Below are 19,108 nucleotides of genomic sequence, written 5' to 3' on the forward strand. Positions count from 1 at the left end.
CTTAGGCCTGGATTTAATTTCCTTGGGCCCTCCTATCCATTGATGCTCAAAGCCTTGGATCGTTTTTTACCCTTGCCTTTTGGTTTTAAGAGCTATTGGCTTTTTCTGCTTGCTTTTTCTTTTTCTTTCTAATTTTTTTTCGCCATTTTTTTTTCTTTCAAGCTTCTTCTTGTTCACTGCTTTTTCTTGCTTCAAGAATCAATTTTATGGTTTTTCAGATTGTCAATAACATTTCTCTTTGTTCATCATTCTTTCAAGAGCCAACAGTTTTAACATTCATAAACAACAAGATCAAAAGACATATGCATTGTTCAAGCATACATTCAGAAAACAAAAGTATTGTCACCATATCAATATAATTAAACTAAATTCAAGGATAAATTCGAAATTCATGTACTTCTTGTTCTTTTGAATTAAAACATTTTTCTTTTAAGAGAGGTGAAGGATTAATGGAATTTATTCATAGCTTTAAGACATAGTTACTACATACTAATGATCATGAAATAAAGACGCAAAACATAGATAAACACAACATTAAAAATCGAAAATAGAAAGAAATAAAGAACAAGGAATGAATCCACCTTTAGTGGCGTCTTCTTCTTGAAGGACCAATGATGTTCTTAAGCTCTTCTATGTCCCTTCATTGCCTTTGTTGCTCCCCCCTCATTGCTCTTTGATCTTCTCTTATTTCTTGGAGAATGATGGAGTGCTCATGATGTTCCACCCTTAATTGTTCAACATTGTGGCTCAAATCTTCTAAGGAAGTGTTGAGTTGTTCCCAATAGTTGTTGGGAGGAAAGTGCATCCCTTGAGGCATCTCAGGGATTTCTTGATGATGAGCTTCCTCATGCATCTCTTGAGAACCGTGAAGGGTCTCTCTTGCTTGCTCCATCCTCTTCTTGGTGATGGGCTTATCCTCTTCAATGAGGATGTCTCCTTCTATGATAACTCCAGCTGAGTAATATAGATGGCAAATAAGGTGAGGAAAAGCTAGTCGTGCCATTGTGGAGGACTTGTCGGCTATTTTGTAGATTTCATTGGAGATGACCTCATGAACTTCTACTTCCTCTCCAATCATGATGCTATGAATCATGATGGCCCGATCCACAGTAACTTCAGATTGGTTGCTAGTAGGAATGATGGAGTGTTGAATGAACTCCAACCATCCTCTAGCCACAGGCTTGAGGTCCAGTCTTCTCAGTTGGACTGGCTTGCCTTTGGAGTCTCTTTTCCACTAAGCTCCTTCCACACATATGTCCATAAGGACTTGGTCCAACCTTTGATTAAAGTTGACCCTTCTAGTGTAGGGGCGTTCATCTCCTTGCATCATGGGCAAGTGGAATGCCAACCTCACATTTTCCGGACTAAAATCTAAGTATTTCCCCCGAACCATTGTGAGATAATTCTTTGGACTCGGGTTCATACTTTGATCATGGTTCCTAGTGATCCATGCATTGGCATAGAACTCTTGAACCATTAAGATTCCGACTTGTTGCATGGGGTTGGTTAGGACTTCCCAACCTCTTCTTCGGATTTCATGTCGGATCTCCGGATACTCATTTTTCTTGAGCTTGAAAGGGACCTCAGGGATCACCTTCTTCTTTGCCACAACATCATAGAAGTGGTCTTGATGGCTCTTAGAGATGAACTTTCCATCTCCCATGACTCGGAGGTGGAAGCTTTTGTCTTCCCTTTTCCTTTTCTAGAGGATACTCCGGCCTTAGGTGCCATTGATGGTAATGGAAAAACAAAAAGCTTATGCTTTTACCACACCAAACTTAAAATATTGCTCGTCCTCGAGCAATAGAACAAAGAAGAGAAGAAGAAGAAGAAGAGAATATGGTAGAGAGGGAGAGAGGTAGGTTCGGCCAAGTGAAGAAGAAAGGGTTGTGTTGTGTGAAAATAAAGTAGAATAGAAGGGTATATATAGGGAGAGGGGGTAGTGTGTATTCGGCCATTTAGGGTGGGAATGGGTGGGAAAATGTTTTATAATTTTTGAAGGTAGGTGGGGTTTATGGGGAAGAGGGGATGGATGTGAGTGGTGAAGGGGGTAATTGGGAAGAGGAATTGAGGTGATTGGTGAAGGGTTTTGGGAAGTGTGACATGGGGAAGAGTAATCACAAAACTAGGATTAGGAGGTAAGGTGGGAATATGGTAGGTGGGGATCCTGTGGGGTCCACAGATCCTGAGGTGATCCTGTGGGGTCCACAGGTCCTGAGGTGTCAAGGAATTCCATCCCTGCACCAAATAGGCATGTAAAATGCCTTGGCACACCATTCTGGCGTTTAAACGCCCATGGGTGCACATTCTGGGCGTTCAACGCCCATGTAAAGCATGTTTCTGGCGTTGAACACCAGTTTCATGCTTGTTACTGGCGTTCAGCGCCAGCTTTTCTTCTCTAGGCACATTTCTGGCGTTCAGCGCCAGAATGTTGCTTGTTTCTGGCGTTCAGCGCCAGAATGATGCTCTGTTCTGGCGTTGAACGCCGGCCAGATGCATCTTACTGGCGTTGAACGCCAGCCTGTGCGTCCTCCAGGGTGCGAATTTTTTTCTTCTGCTGTTTTTGATTCTGTTTTTAATTTCTATGATTTTTTCGTGACTCCTCATGATCATATACCTAATAAAACACAAAATAACAATAAAATAAAATAAAATTAGATAAATAAAATTGGGTTGCCTCCCAACAAGCGCTTCTTTAATGTCAATAGCTTGACAGTGACTCTCATGGAGCCACAAGGTGATCAGGTCAATGTTGTATAGTCCCAACACCAAACTTAGAGTTTGGATATGGGGTCTTAACACCAAACTTAGAGTTTGGTTGTGGCCTCCCAACACCAAACTTAGAGTTTGACAGTGACTCTCATGGAGCCACAAGGTGATCAGGTCAATGTTGTATAGTCCCAACACCAAACTTAGAGTTTGGATATGGGGTCTTAACACCAAACTTAGAGTTTGGTTGTGGCCTCCCAACACCAAACTTAGAGTTTGACTGTGGGGGCTCTTCTTGACTCTGAACTGAGAGAAGCTCTTCATGCTTACTCTCTTTTGTCATAGAGGGATGGCCATGTGCCTTAAACACAAGGTAGTCCCCATTCAATTGAAGGACTAATTCACCTCTGTTGACATCTATCACAGCTCCTGCTGTGGCTAGGAAAGGTCTTCCAAGGATGATGCATTCATCATCTTCCTTCCTAGTGTCTAGGATTATGAAATCAACAGGGATGTAAAGGCCTTCAACCTTTACTAACATGTCCTCTACTATTCCATAAGCTTGTCTCACTGACTTGTCTGCCAGTTGTAATGAGAACAAGGCAGGTTGTACCTCAATGATCCCCAGCTTCTCCATTACAGAGAGTGGCATAAGATTTATCCCTGACCCCAGATCACACAGAGCTTTTGCAAAGGTCATGGTGCCTATGGTACAAGGTATTAAGAATTTGCCAGGATCTTGTTTCTTTTGAGGTGAGATTTGCTGAATCCAGGTATCCAGTTCACTAATGAGCAAGGGAGGTTCACTTTCCCCAATCTCATTACCAATCAACTTGGCATTCAGCTTCATGATAGCTCCTAAATATTGAGCAACTTGCTCTCTAGTCACATCTTCATCCTCTTCAGAGGAAGAATAGTCTTCAGAGCTCATGAATGGCAGAAGGAGATTTAATGGAATCTCTATGGTCTCTATATGAGCCTCAGATTCCTTTGGATCCTTAATAGGAAACTCCTTCTTGCTTGAGGGACGTCCCAGGAGGTCTTCCTCACTAGGATTTTCGTCCTCCTCCTCCCTTGTGCATTCGGCCATATTGATCACATCAATGGCCTTGCACTCTCCTTTTGGATTCTCTTCTGTATTGCTTGGGAGAATACTGGGAGGAGTTTCAATGACTTTCTTACTCAGCTGGCCCACTTGTGCCTCCAGATTTCTGATGGAGGATCTTGTTTCACTCATGAAACTGAAAGTGGCCTTTGACAGATCAGAGACTACATTGGCTAAATTAGAAGTGTTTTGTTCAGAATTCTCTGTCTGTTGCTGAGAAGATGATGGATATGGCTTGCTATTGCTCAGCCTATTGCGTCCACCATTGTTAAAGCCTTGTTGAGGCTTTTGTTGATCCTTCCATGAGAAATTTGGATGATTTCTCCATGATGAGTTATAGGTGTTTCCATAAGGTTCACCCATGTAATTAACCTCTGCCATGGCAGGGTTCTCAGGATCATAAGCTTCTTCAGAAGCTACCTCTTTAGTACTGTTGGATGCATGTTGCCATCCATTCAGATTTTTGAAAAAGATTTTAAAAAGATAAGATTTTTAAAATTGAAATTTTGACTTGACTTGTAAGAAACAACTAATTTTGAAAATTTTTGACCAAGTCAACCCAAAATTTTGAAAATTTGGAGGGAAATAAGGAAAAGATATTTTTTTATTTTTGAATTTTTAATTATGAGAGAGAAAAACAAGAAATATACTCAATGCATGAAATTTTTAGATCAAAACAATGAATGCATGCAAGAATGCTATGAATGTCAAGATGAACACCAAGAACACTTTGAAGATCATGATGAACATCAAGAACATAATTTTGGAAAAAAAAAATTGATGCAAAGAAAACATGCAAGACACCAAACTTAGAAATCTTTAATGCATGGACTCTAACAAACAAAAAATGCATATGAAAAACAACAAACAACACAAAACAAGAAAACATCAAGATCAAACAAGAGGACTTATCAAGAACAACTTGAAGATCATGAAGAACACTATGAATGCATGAAATTTTCGAAAAATGCAAGAAAAATTTTTAAAGCATGCAATTGACACCAAACTTTAAAATTGACTCAAGACTCAAACAAGAAACACAAAATATTTTTTATTTTTATGATTTTCTAATTTTTTTGGATTTTTGTTAAATTTTTTTTTGAAAATATTTTTGGAAAAACGAAAAAGAAAAGAAAAATTTTGAAAAAGATTTTTGAAAAGAAAATTACCTAATCTGAGCAACAAGATGAACCGTCAGTTGTCCATACTCGAACAATCCCCGGCAACGGCGCCAAAAACTTGGTGGACGAAATTGTGATCACAGTGTTATTCCATTTTGCAAAATTCATTGCTTTTTATTCCCTGGTAATGGCGCCAAAAACATGATGCCAATACCATAGTTCACAACTTCGTTCAACTTAACCAGCAAGTGTACCGGGTCATCCAAGTAATACCTTACGTGAGTAAGGGTCGATCCCACAAAGATTGTTGGTATGAAGCAAGCTATGGTTATCTTGTAAATCTCAGTTAGGCAGATTAAATAGTTTTGGGTTTCGAAAATTAATAATAAAAAGAAAATAAAAGGGATAGAAATACTTATGTAAATTAATAGTGGGAATTTCAGATAAGTGTATGGAGATGCTGTGCTCCTCTTGAATCTCTACTTTCCTGTTACATTCATCCAATCCTTCTTACTCCTTTCCATGGCAAGCTGTATGTAGGGCATCACCGTTGTCAATGGCTACATCCCATCCTCTCAGTAAAAATGGTCCTATGCTCTGTCACAGCACGGCTAATCATCTGTCGGTTCTCAATCAGGTTGGAATAGAATCCCTTGATTCTTTTGCGTTTTGTCATCACGCCCAGCCTTCAGGAGTTTGAAGCTCGTCACAGTCATTCAATCCCAGAATCCTACTCGGAATACCATAGACAAGGTTTAGACTTTCCAGACCCTCATGAATGCCGCCATCTATCTAACTTATACCACGAAGATTCTGTTGGGGAATCTAAGAGATATGCGCCCGGCCTAAGGTAGAACGGAAGCGGTTGTCAGTCATGCGCGTTCATAGGTGAGAATGATGATGAGTGTCACGGATCATCACATTCATCAAAGTTAAGTGTAGCGTATATCTTGGAATAAGAATAAAAGAGAATTGAATAGAAAGTAATAGTAATTGTATTGAAACTTGAGGTACAGCAGAGCTCCACACCCTTAATCTATGGCGTGCAGAAACTCCACCGTTGAAAATACATAAGTGAAAGGTTCAGGCATGGCTGAATGGCCAGCCCCTAAAACGTGATCACCGGATTCAAAAATACAATCCAGGATCCAGGATGAGATTATGATAGTAAAAAAAGTTCTATTTATAATAAACTAGCTCCTAGGGTTTACATGAGTAAGTAATTGATGCATAAATCCACTTTCGGGGCCCACTTGGTGTATGTTTGGGCTGAGCTTGATTTATCCACGAGCTGAGGCTTTTATTGGAGTTGAACTCCAAGTTATAATGTGTTTTGGGCGTTCAACTCCGGATCATGACGTGTTTCTGGCGTTTAACTCCAGACAGCAGCATGTACTTGGCGTTCAACGCCAAGTTACGTCGTCAATTTCCGAATAAAGTATGAACTATTATATATTGCTGGAAAGCTATGGATGTCTACTTTCCAACGCCGTTTGAGAGCGCGCCATTTGGAGTTCTGTAGCTCCAGAAAATCTATTTTGAGTGCAGGGAGGTCAGATTCCAACAGCATCAGTAGTCCTTTTGTCAGCCTTTTTCAGAGTTTTGCTCAAGTCCCTCAATTTCAGACAGAAATTACCTGAAATCACAGAAAAATACACAAACTCATAGTAAAGTCCAGAAATGTGAATTTAACATAAAAATTAATGAAAACATCCCTAAAAGTAGCTTGAACTTACTAAAAACTACTTAAAAACAATGCCAAAAAGCGTATAAATTATCCGCTCATCAGTACCGTACTATGATATGCACTTGGTGGTACGCGACTGCAGCCAATTTGATAAGGTATTCTGGGTCTTTTCTGCTTGTGTGGAGGTTTTCAAGCATTACAAGCCCTTCGACTCAGTCGATGGCACACATCTGTATGGAAAATATGGTGGTGTGTTACTTATTGCGGTGGCACATGATGGTTACAATAATATTCTTCTAGTGGCGTTTGCAATTGTTGAGTCTGAGAGTACAGAGTCCTAGTCATTCTTCCTTACCAACTTGAGACGACATGTGACCCCACAAGAAGGCCTATTGATTATATCTAATAGATCCCAAGCGATTAAGGCTACACTGAGAGCCGATGATAGTGGTTGGCACCATCCCAGAGCGTTCCATGCTTATTGTGTCAGGCGTATCGCCGTGAATTTCATGTCTCATTTCAAGTCTACCGAAGGCAAGCGATATCTCGTTAATGCTACTTATAGTCCAAGCAAGGCTAGGTACGAGTGGTACATGGATGCATTGAGAGGTTTGTCACGTGAGATGGTGGATTGGGCCGGTAGATTCAACAACGAAATATGGTTACAACACTACGACAGCGGTTGCCGGTTTAGGCACATGACAACGAACATGTTTGAGTGCATGAAGGCAGTGCTTAAGGGTACGTGTTATTTACCAATTGCAGCCATATTACGTTGCACTTACGAGAGGCTATAGTAGTTGTTCGTTAGAAATGGCAAAGAGGCATATGCACATCTGGCAATGGGGAATCAATTTTCCTAATGGATTGTAGCTGCAATTGAGAAGAACATGGAGGTGATCTCGAAGATGCATGTCACTCACTATGACAGAAGGGATTTAGTATTTGTGGTTGAGGAGTTAGACCCTTTCGAGGATTGGTCTCAAGGTTCATTATGTGTTCGACTGATAGAGGGCATGTGTGACTGTAGTCTTTTCCAATTACTCCATTTCCCATGTCGTCATGCACTTGTCACTTGTGCCGCCACAAGCATCGAATGGGGTTCATACGTGCATCCGGTATATAGGCAAGAGGTTGTTTCAAGGTGTATGAGGTGGAATTCCCATCGATACCAGACGAAAAGCTATGGTCGAAGTGGTACGAGATACGATTGCATCCTAATCAAGCCATGCGCAGGAAAGCAATTGGTAGACTGGTTTCCATGAGGTTTCATAATGAGATGGATGAAGGAGTACACTAAGAGAAATGGTATGGTCTATGCCAGCAAACCGGTAATACCGGAGAGGCTGTCCCAATCAACCCACGGACAAAACTTAGCGGTGTCGTATCTTTGTTAGGTGTTACTATTGCAATTGTTCTTTGTTTAGTTCCTTCATTTGTTATTGGGTGTAATTTGTGATTGTTCTTTTTTTAGTTCATTTATTTGTTCTTGAATGCAACATCATCATTACTAGTTGAGTTACTATTCGAGTCACTTTGTCAATGTAAATACAATATAGTTACACAAATGAATGACGTACCCAGTAAATAAAATAGATAACATGATTTTACACAAAAGATGCATACAAACATAAATACAGTATAAAATAAAGTTTGAATAATACAAGAAATCAAATAACAACATCATCGGTGCTGATCATATAGGTGGTGCAGAATTTCTAACCACAGACTAACCGGCAAGTGGACCGGGTCGTACCAAGTAATACCTCAGGTGAGTGAGGGTCGATCCCACGAGGATTGATGGACTAAGCAACAATGGTTAAATGATTTACTTAGTTAGGCAAGCAGAAAATGGTTTTGAGATGTTCAAAAGGTTTAAAAAGTGACTTCAAAATATCAGAAGGCAGCAAGTAATTAAGTTGAAAATAAAATATGGGAAAAACAGTTAAGGCTTCAGAGTTATCTATTTTCCTGATTGACTTTTCTTATTAACTATTTTAATCATGCAAGATTTAATTCATGGCAAACTATTTTTGACTAGACCATAATTCCTTAGACCTTCATAATCTCCTCTAAAATTCATCAACAGCCAATTCCTTAGTCAATTAATTCCAATTAGAGGGTGATGATCAAATTCCAGTTTATATGCCACAAGAATCCAAATTATCCAAAAATAAGGGGATTATATGTCACGTATCCCATTAAATACAAACAATTAAAAATTCAGGATAATATGTTTTCAAGTTGTTGTTCAAGTAAAGAGCTTTTCCAAGTTATACAAGAACTCAATTAGAACATGGGTCATACTTCCGTTTCACCCAAATTCATAAAATAAAGAACGAAAACAATTATTGAAATATAAATCCAAACATGAATTTAAAATAGAGAAATAATAGGATCAATCCATACAATAGACAGAGCTCCTAACCTTAACAGTGGAGGTTTAGTTGCTCATGGTTGAGAGAAAAAATAAGGATTCAGGTAAAATTGTCCTCTGGTGGAATGAATGGAATGAAAAGTTCAATGTTGCATATCCTTTTATATCTAATCCTAATAAATTTAAAATCTACTTTCTAAAACTAAATAATATCTTTTCCTATTTAAAAATTAAATTTAAATTAGAATTAATTATGACAATCAGCAAGCCTTCAATTGATGGATGGGGACCACTTGATTCCTTCACTCTGCAGCCTCTGGTCTGTGCTTTCTGGGCTGAAAACTGGGTCAAAAGCAGATCAAAAATCGCTGGGGACAAATTCAGAGTTTTCAATATATCGCGCATGTCACGTGTACGTGTCAGGTGCATGTGCGCGCCGGTGGACTTTTCACTAATGTGCGTGTGCGCGTATGTGCCCTTAAACACCACATCAACTATGGTAAATTATATATCGTTGCGAAGCCCCAGATGTTAGCTTTCCAGTACAACTGAAACTGCCTCATTTGGATCTCTGTAGCTCAAGTTATAATCGATTGAATGCAAAGAGGTCAGGCTAGACAACTTTGCGATTCCTTCCATTTTTGCATGCTTCCTTTCCATCAAATCCAACCAAATGCTACCTAAAATAAACACAATTGCACAAGACTTAAAGTAGCATCTATAGTGGCTAAAAGATAATTAATTCTTGCTTAAACTTATTAAGTTAAATGCAAATTCACTAGGAAAAGATAGGAAAGATGCTTACGCATCACAACATCAAACTTGAATTGTTGCTTGTCCTCAAGCAACCAAACTAATATAGGCTTAGGATGTGAATTTGGATGAGAATGAGAGTTTGATTAAGCTCAAGTCTATTCTTAAAATGGGGTTTATTCACTGTAATTTTGAACAGTTTTGGCATCTCACTCTCCTTTGAATCAGAGGAACGTCAGTGTCATTCGAAATTAGAATCCGGATCATATTATGAATTCTCTGATCTTTATACTCCATTTTAATCCTTGAACACAGCATAATTTTTTTTAATTTATTTTTCTTTGGTGCTTTGCACCTTGAGCCTAACTGTGACTTTAAAATTTAAATGTTTTGTCTCAAGGTTACTTGACACAGAAACACCACAATCACTTAACTGGGAAACTCTCTTTAAGTTCTGATTTTTCTTTCAGTTACTCCCAGACAGTGGTGCTCAAAGCCTTTGGCATACTCTGTCGAATACACTTGGTCTCGACTCTAAATGTTCTGTCTCAAGGATTACTTGGCACAATCACACCACAAGCATATGACTAGGGAAACAACTCTTTGAGCTTTTAATCATGTCTGACCTCCCTAGTCATTGATGCTCAGAGTCTTGGACCTTGCTTTTATAGTTTCTTTTTCTTTTGCTACTTCTTTTGCTTCAAGGATTAAATTTTTGTTTATTTCAGGGAAGTCATAATAATTCTCTAAATTCCTGTTACTTATACATCAACATCTTTTGATTCAAATTCAAAATACGCACTGTTCATGTCATGTATTCAAAATCATAATTAATACCACAACATTTAAGTAAATAAGACTACTCTAAAAATTAAACTCAATCTCTCATGCAATACATCACTTCTTTCTCTTTTGAATTCAAGCTTAGTGAGCAATACATGAGACAATAATAATTTTTTTTGAAATATATATATAGTACTAAAGATCATGCAGGCAATCAAAGCAACAGAGAACAGAAGACAACACAATAAGAATAGAAGAGAAATAAAATGAAAGGAACTCAACCACCTCAGTTATGCTGGTGGCCATCTCATTCCTCCATGAAGAACATTCATCTCCCCTTGGTGCTAAACAGAAAAGCCATAAGTGAAGCGTCAACACCAAACTTAAAGGTTTGCTTGTCCTCAAGCAAAGAAGAACTAAAAACAGAGAGGGAAAAGAGAAAGAAAAAAATTAGTATGATAAAAGAAGAATAAGAGGGGAAAAGAATGAGAGAGAATTAAGATTTGGGAGGAGAGAGAATGAAAATAGGGCAGCGCGCTGAGCGATTGATGCGGCGCAACCGACGTGCGCGCGAGTTGTGAAAAAGGAAAGGGACGCGGATGCGTCCAGTGCGCCTGCGCATGGATTGCTAAGTGGTGAAAAGGGCGCGTACGCGTCAGGGACGCGTATGCGTGGGTCAATCTGTGCTTCTAGCATGAACCCAGCGTGAGGCCAGCACAACTTTCGGCCATGCACCCATTTTTGTCGATTTTTCAAGGCGCGCCATGTGCGCTCCCGATGGATTGCTGATAACCAGTGGGACGCGTACGCTGTTCAATCTCACTCAATTCGCATTCACGTTGGATGTGAACGCGCACTAGGCGCGCATGCGTGGAATGCTTTTTTTTTGAATATCCGGTTCCTGTTCTAAAATAGCTGCATGATCAGAAAAATAGTGAAACTCAATAAAAATCAAATAAGTAAGAAAACTACTACTACGAAAAATAACTAAGAATGAAAAGGAACGATCATACCACAGTGGGTTGTCTCCCACCAAGCACTTTTAGTTAAAGTCCTTAAGTTGGATATGTTGTGAGCTCCTTGTCATGGTGGCTTGTGCTTGTACTGATCCAGGAATCTCCACCAATGTTTGTGATTCCAATGGCCACCGGGGTTCCAAACTAGGCGCATAACGCCTTTGAGCAAGTTGAAGCAAGTGACAAGGCCCCAAGAGTGTTGATTGTGGGAATGAATTCCAGGGTCCCAAACCTTGCTTTTACACCCATCTTCTTGTGGATCACCATTGTTCCCACCGGGTGGCAAGCACTCTGAATTCTCACAGAGATATCCAAACAACCTTCTAGACCCATTCAATTGAGCTCTACACCAATCCTTGCACTATAATTTGGAGCATGCAACCATATTGAACCTTGCTTGACAACTCTTAACACTAACCATCTTCCTCTTACTCTTAATGCCACAAAGAGCTCTAAGTTGACCATCCGTCTCTAGTAGCCCATATTGAAGTTGGAAAGTAAGGGTTAAGGATAGAAATTTTACCCACTTGAATGTTGTATTGGATGGTAATGGCTTTGGGAGAGGTCTTGCAAGCTCCACTCCCTTGTGTTCTTCTTTGAATTCCTCCACCTCTTTGCAAGCTTCCTCAATTTCAACCTTTTCCTCTTGGTAGCTTTCTTTTAATTCAATCTCTTCTTCATTTCTTACCAAGGACATGGGAGGTTGTGCATCCTCCTCTTCTTCCATATGTGAGGGTGGAAAGTTCTCTAATTCACTGGAGTACAAACTCCTTTGATTGATTTCCTCACTTTCTTTCCTAGGATCTTGCATTGTATCTTTTGGGAAGGAATTTGCTTGTTCCTCTTCTTGGTTCTTGATTAGCGACTGCACATGTTTCTCTACATTTTTGACACTCGTCTTTATATCATGTAGGAATTCTTTCATGAGGAGCTCAAGATCTGATAGTATTTGAGATGAATAAGGAGATGGTGCCTCTTGATATGAATAAGAAGGAGATGATGGTTCTTGGTATGAATAGGGAGATGGTGGCTCTTGGTATGGGTAGAAAGATGATGGTTCTTGATATGAATATGGAAGTGGTGACTCTTGATAGTTAGAACATGGAGCATTGAAGTCTCTTTGGTTTTGACTTTGCCAACCAAAATTTGTATAGCTCCTCCATCCACCATAATATGAATCATTACTTGGGTGTGAGTAGTAACCCATGTGATCTCTCTCCATTATTTTTCCTTAGCACAAAACACCAAACAGAATTAAATGCACCATGTGATAAATAGGCAAGCAATAAAGAAAGAACATAGAGGAGATTTAAACTCAATAATTAATTGGGAAGAATAAAACAACTAAGGGGACACCAAACTTAAAGAAATAAGCAAAAACGCCTAATCTAAGAAATCAAACAACCAGTAGTTGTCAATCACAGTTAATCCCTGGCAACGGCGCTAAAAACTTGGTGCGAAATTTCTAACCACAGACTAATCGGCAAGTGCACCGGGTCGTACCAAGTAATACCTCAGGTGAGTGAGGGTCGATCCCATGAGGATTGATGGACTAAGCAATAATGGTTAAATGATTTACTTAGTTAGGCAAGCAGAAAATGGTTTTGAGATGTTCAAAAAGTTTAAAAAGTGACTTCAAAATATCAAAAGGCAGCAAGTAATTAAGTTGAAAATAAAATATGGGAAAAATAGTTAATGTAACAACCCTAGTTTTTGAAAATCAAATAATTAGTTATTTGTGATTTATTTTAAGAAAATTATTTTACTAAAGGTAATTAAATGGAGTTTCATGATAATTGAAGTTTAAATTAATTGAATTTTTATATAATCTTTATTAGATATTTGATATAATTGAAATTATAATTTTGGTTATTGAAAAATATGAAAGAATTGTATAATTTAATTTAAATAAATTCTATTTTGAATGAATTATGTTATTAATTTGAACTCCTAGAAATTATTTTATTAGAAGTGATTAGATTGATATTTATAAATACCTTAAGTCAATTATTATTTTACAATTGTTATTATTAGTTATTTTATAAATTGAAATTAAAGTTTCAGAGATAGAAAAATAATAGAGATTTGTATGATTTAATATAGAAAATTGATATTTGAATTTAAATTGTACTTTACAAAATATAATTAACTTGTTCATTTTATAATGTAACTTAGAAATAATTGATTGAGCTTAGAAATATGTTGATAAATGATGTTCCTAAATATTTTTAATAGAGTACATTTGATTTTAAAATTATCTTATCCTCCAATTTTATCAAAATATCTATTCATATCTATCCATATTACTTTATAAAATCCCTAATTCCTACATTCCCAAATCAAACTCAGAAACCCTAATTTCCAAAATTGAGAAACCCTAACCCACTAACCCCACACCCCAGCGCCGTTCCCCCTTCGTTCACCTAAACCCTAACCCACTAACCCCACACCCCAGCGCCGTTCCCCCTTCGTTCACCTTCAGCTTCATTCCTTAATATACACACACACAAAACAAGAGAGAAACAGAAGATGGAGGAGCTGCTGCCGCTACCGTGCCCAGCCATCGAGCCATGCGTCGCTGCCATTTTTGCGCCGCCACCGTCGTTCTCATAGCTGCTCCGTGGAGGCCGCAGGGAGGAACGTGAACCAGGAGCTTCCGTGTCGCGCCGCCGATCTGTCACCATGCTGCTGCGTCGCCATTGATGAAGCTTTTGCTACCGCCGTGAACTGCGAACAGAGGAGAGGGAGAGAGAGGAGTTTGCGAGGGAAAAGAGGAAGCAACGCTGCCCTTCCATCGCCGCTGCTGCCAAGGTTTGTGGAAGAGAGTGTCGCCGTCGCCGAACCACCGCGCCGCCGTAGCTGTCGCTGGGAAGGTTGTTGGAGCTTGCCGAGGATACTGTTCTGATTCTGAAGCAATTTATCCATGTCACTACTCATCTTTAGCTCCTGTTCTGCCTCTGCCTCTGAATTCTGCAAGTTGCCGGAGCTTTCTGCCACCGGGAACCAACATTCGAGCTGCCCAGGAAACCACCATTAGAACCACTACTATTTTGGTAAGCTTCACCTTGTTTTTGATTCCTCCTTGTCGCCCAATTTGTCTCTATTGTGAAGCCTGTCGTTGAAATTGTTTGTATTAAACAAAATTGTCACTTTAAGTTACTCTACACCGCCGCAGCTGCCACCGAGGTCGCTGGTGCTTGTCAATAGTATTATTCTGGTTCTGAATCGATTAGTTCATGCCACTGCTGCTGCTGAGAAGTGATCAGAAATGCCGCTGCTGTTGGTTCAGTTCAAGGTTGTTGTTGCCACTGCGAATTAAAAATAAAAGAAGGCTTTGTTGCGTTTGATTATCGAATTTCGGCTAGTCGAGGTAGGGGATTTAACGTTTTTAATTTAGAATGCCTAGAAAGTTATTGGATAAGTGCAAATGGTTAACAATGGTTTAGAATTTCTTAATTGACATGAATGACTTGAAATGCATTTGAAATTTGTTAGTTGTTGTGAATATTTTGAGCTGTGATTGGAATTAAATGTGGTTGTGAACAATGATTAGTTTAGTGTAATGTATCAAATTGATATATGCTAGGTTAACTATTGAAAAGTTGTCGTAATGATAATTGATGAACTGAGTTAGATTTGTGTTTGGTTTGGGATTATTGTGATGATGGTTGAGGTTGTGAAATTTGGAGTAAGTTTAGTGATGTTTTAGTGCTTCAATTGGATTATTGAATTCAGGTTAAGGCTGTGAATGTCTTTGGGCTTTGTTGTGAGTGTTTGAAGTTGTAATTGATATTGTTTTCTCTGATATGGATGGAATTGTTGAAAAGTTCTGACTCTATGTGATTATACTGAATTAGTTGAGTTGTGTGGCTGAAATTATGATTGGAAATGATTGAGATTTTTGATTGGAACTTTGGTTGAATTTGTTGATTTTGTGAGATTGAATTATAAATTGTTTGATGAGAGATTATTGTGATTTCGGTATTTTGATGGATCAAATTGAAACTAATGCTGTTGAGTTGGTTTATTGTAATGGGTTTAGTTAGTGATTAATTGAAGTTGGGCGTAAGGAATAATTGGAAGATTGAATCTTAAAATGTTGAACTAGTTGCTGAAAATCTGATTTTTGAGATTAAAAGATGACTTTGGAAGTGAATCAGTGATTCAACGATAATCGAAGTGATATGAGAGTAAAGGCTGAGTAAACTATAATAAAAGTTGTTGTTAGGATCCAATTTTGAGAAGTTTGAACTAACTATAGAACTAGTTATGATTTTTCAAAGATTAAAATGTAAAACTTGATTTTCTGCATTACCTTTAAATGAAGCCGGAGACTTTGAAAATCTAAAACTAATTCTGTAATGATCGGAATTGCGTGGAACCAAGTCTGGATTAAGCTTTGGAATATAGGAAGTTGGATTGGTGAATTTGAGGCTTTTTCATTAAGTTTATGATTTATGGTGAATTTTTGAGTTATGAATGTCAAATCTGGTTTTCTGCAGAACGCTGAACACAGCAGCAACTTGTTTCCTCTATTAGAAATTCTCCAGTTTGCATTTTGAAATGGAACCAATTTTATATGAAATTTTGGTCTTATTAATTTAATTTCATAAAAATTTAGAATTGTTAGAGTTGTGGTTTTAAAGATTTGGATTTTCAAAGAAAGATGTTTTATGCAGTAAAAGTCAGGCTTTGTTTTCGAAGTCAGTAACTTTGAGGCTTTATAATTTTTAAATCTGGAATGATATTGAGACGCAACCAATTGGAAGTGAAAACTAAGTATGTTTTAGCATATGAGACTTAAATTTCAGGGCTATTCATGTTTTAATGAGTAAGTTATGGGACTTGGAAGAAGATAAGTTTATTAACTTTTAAAGCAGAATTCTGCAGAAAATTAGTCAACTTCTAGGTTATATAACTTCTTCATTAAAAATGATATTGACCTGAAACCAATTGGAAAAGACACTTGGATGAGTGTAGTTGAACTGAATTAATTTTCAAAGTCATTGGATTTAACTTGGATTTTATATTGAATTTTGAACATCACATGCTGCTGCTGTTTTTCTGGTTTTACGCACTGCAGAGCAGTCTCGGTTTTTCCGTTATTCCTAAGGCTAGAGAAACCAGAAAATTATGATATTTAGTTTGTTAGAAAGCTTATTTCAAGATGAACGCCTGGACATAAAGTTTGCGCAATTCCGAGTTCATTTGCTATATTAAAAACAGAAAAGAAGATAGGGTGTTGGGAACGCTTGAGTGAGAGTTATGAGTTCATAAAATTAAAAGATGAACCTTAGCGTTATATGGCTGATTCAATGTTGGAATTTGCTTGTTTCTGAATTGAATTGATATTGGAAAGGTTGAAAAGAGTTTGGTAAATTGTTTGGTTGGGACCCGTAAGGGTGGCTAAGTCCTAGTTTTAAAGGAGATTATGTCCGAATTTTTATAAAAGTACAAGGACTTAATCAAAATCAATATTTAAGGCTTATCTAATGATAATAACTTCAATGATTCTTTTAAGAAAAGATTATTTGGTATATGAGATTGTTGGCAAGGACGTGGGTTTTGTCCCGCTTGCGTATTTATGATTATAAAAGAGAATAAAAAGCAGAGGACTTGTTGAAAGGTCATTTGTTGCTTGAGACAACCCAAGAGATATTCATTTGTTGCTTGAGGCAACCCAAGAGATGTGTTTATTCATTTGTTGCATTATGGCAACTCCTGAGATGTTTATGTGATGATCTGTTGCGTGAGGGCAGTCAGATAGATGGTGGTGCGACCACTGAGAACGCTTTCCTGCGGTACGGATCCATGTTTTAATTCTGCAAGGCAGAGGGGTAGACATGCATTATCCTTGTGTGTGCATTTGCATTTTATTGGGTTTGCTCGTTGTACTTCCCTGTGATTGTGCTGTTTGCCTTGTTGTGATTTGTTTGTGATGAATTGAGTTTCTTGCTTGTGCTAGTAGTTTGTGAAAGGATAAAGATGATTACTATATGTTGTTATGACTGAGGATCAATTATGTGGCTGAAGGATATTTAATATGACAAGTTTTGCGGTTGAGATCAATTTTGAGTTTAGGAATTTAAAGAAAGTAATTATTTATCTAGGTAAGATTAAAAAGTACTTCAAAGGGTTTGACAAAGATGGTTTATTAAGTAAAGTTAATTATTTGCATGTTAATCATTACTTTTACGGCATTCCCATTCCCTACTGAGAACGTGTGGTTTGTTCTCACCCCAAAATCTTCCACCCTTTCAGTGACACAGGTTTGAAGACACAGTGTGAATCTGGGGCGATTGCTAGACCTTATTTATGAGTTAAGTTCTTGATTTGAGTTGCTTTCATAGAATTTCCTCGCCCTTGTTACTTTAGTTTTTATTTTACACAGAGGGATAGGATTTGTATCTAAGTTTTATTGGAAATCTTTTGTATGACAGATATTATTATTAGTAATTATGTGATTATTATTACTTGGTGATGTTTGTTATATGATTTTAATTATCAAAAACAAAAATTTTCTGGTATTTTTGCTAAAACTGAATCGCGATATCGAACTAGAGGCTCAATAGTAAATAGTTAATAAAGAAAAGCAGGTTGGTAACGCCTTACTTTCGGTACGATCATGATGTTCTGGAAGTTGGGTCGTTACAGTTAAGGCTTCAGAGTTATCTATTTTTCTGATTAATTTTCTTATTAATTATTTTAATCATGCAAGATTTAATTCATGGCAAACTATTTGTGACTAGATCCTAATTCCTTAGACCTTCCTAGTCTCCTATAAAATTCATCAACAGCAAATTCCTTGGTCAATTAATTCTAATTAGAGGGTGATGATCAAATTCCAATTTATATGCCACAAAAATCCTAATTATCTAAAAATAAGGGGATTATATGTCACGTATCTCGTTAAATACAAACAATTAGAAATTCAGGATAATATGTTTTCAAGCTGTTGTTCAAGTAAAGAACTTTTCCAAGTTATACAAGAACTCAATTAAAACATGGGTCATACTTTCGTTCCACCCAAATTCATAAAATAAAGAACGAAAATAATTATTGAAATATAAATCCAAACATGAATTTAAAATAGATAAATAATAGGATCAATTCATACAATAGACAGAGTTCCTAACCTTAATAATGGAGGTTTAGTTGCTCATGATTGAGATGAAAAATAAGGGTTCAGGTAAAATTGTCCTCTGGTAGAATGAATGGAATAAAAAGTTCAATGTTGCATATCCTTTTATATCTAATCCTAATAAATTTAAAATATACTTTCTAAAACTAAATAATATATTTTCCTATTTAAAAATTGAATTTAAATTAGAATTAATTATGACAATTAGCAAGCCTTCAATTGACGGACGGGGACCACTTGATTCCTTCACTCTACACCCTCTGATATGTGCTTTTTGGGCTGAAAACTGGGTCAAAAGCAACCCAGAAAGTGCTGGAGGCGAATTCTGAGTTTGCAATATATCGCGCATGTCGCGCATACGCGCCAGGTGCGTGATGAGCGGATAATTTGTACGCTTTTTGGCATTGTTTTTAGTA

At 37.7% G+C, this 19,108-nt stretch overlaps 1 long non-coding RNA gene across 1 annotated transcript; it reads left to right on the top strand.

Moving 5' to 3' along the window:
• Positions 1-13,910: 13,910 nt before the first annotated feature.
• On the top strand, positions 13,911-18,014 carry LOC130943881 (uncharacterized). Its single transcript, XR_009071917.1, has 3 exons — positions 13,911-14,604; positions 14,727-14,921; positions 17,813-18,014. It is a non-coding gene; the product is annotated as an uncharacterized LOC130943881 (long non-coding RNA).
• The last annotated feature ends 1,094 nt before the right edge of the window (positions 18,015-19,108 follow it).

Source organism: Arachis stenosperma, chromosome 1 (assembly GCF_014773155.1).
Source record: "Arachis stenosperma cultivar V10309 chromosome 1, arast.V10309.gnm1.PFL2, whole genome shotgun sequence".
NCBI lineage: Eukaryota > Viridiplantae > Streptophyta > Magnoliopsida > Fabales > Fabaceae > Arachis > Arachis stenosperma.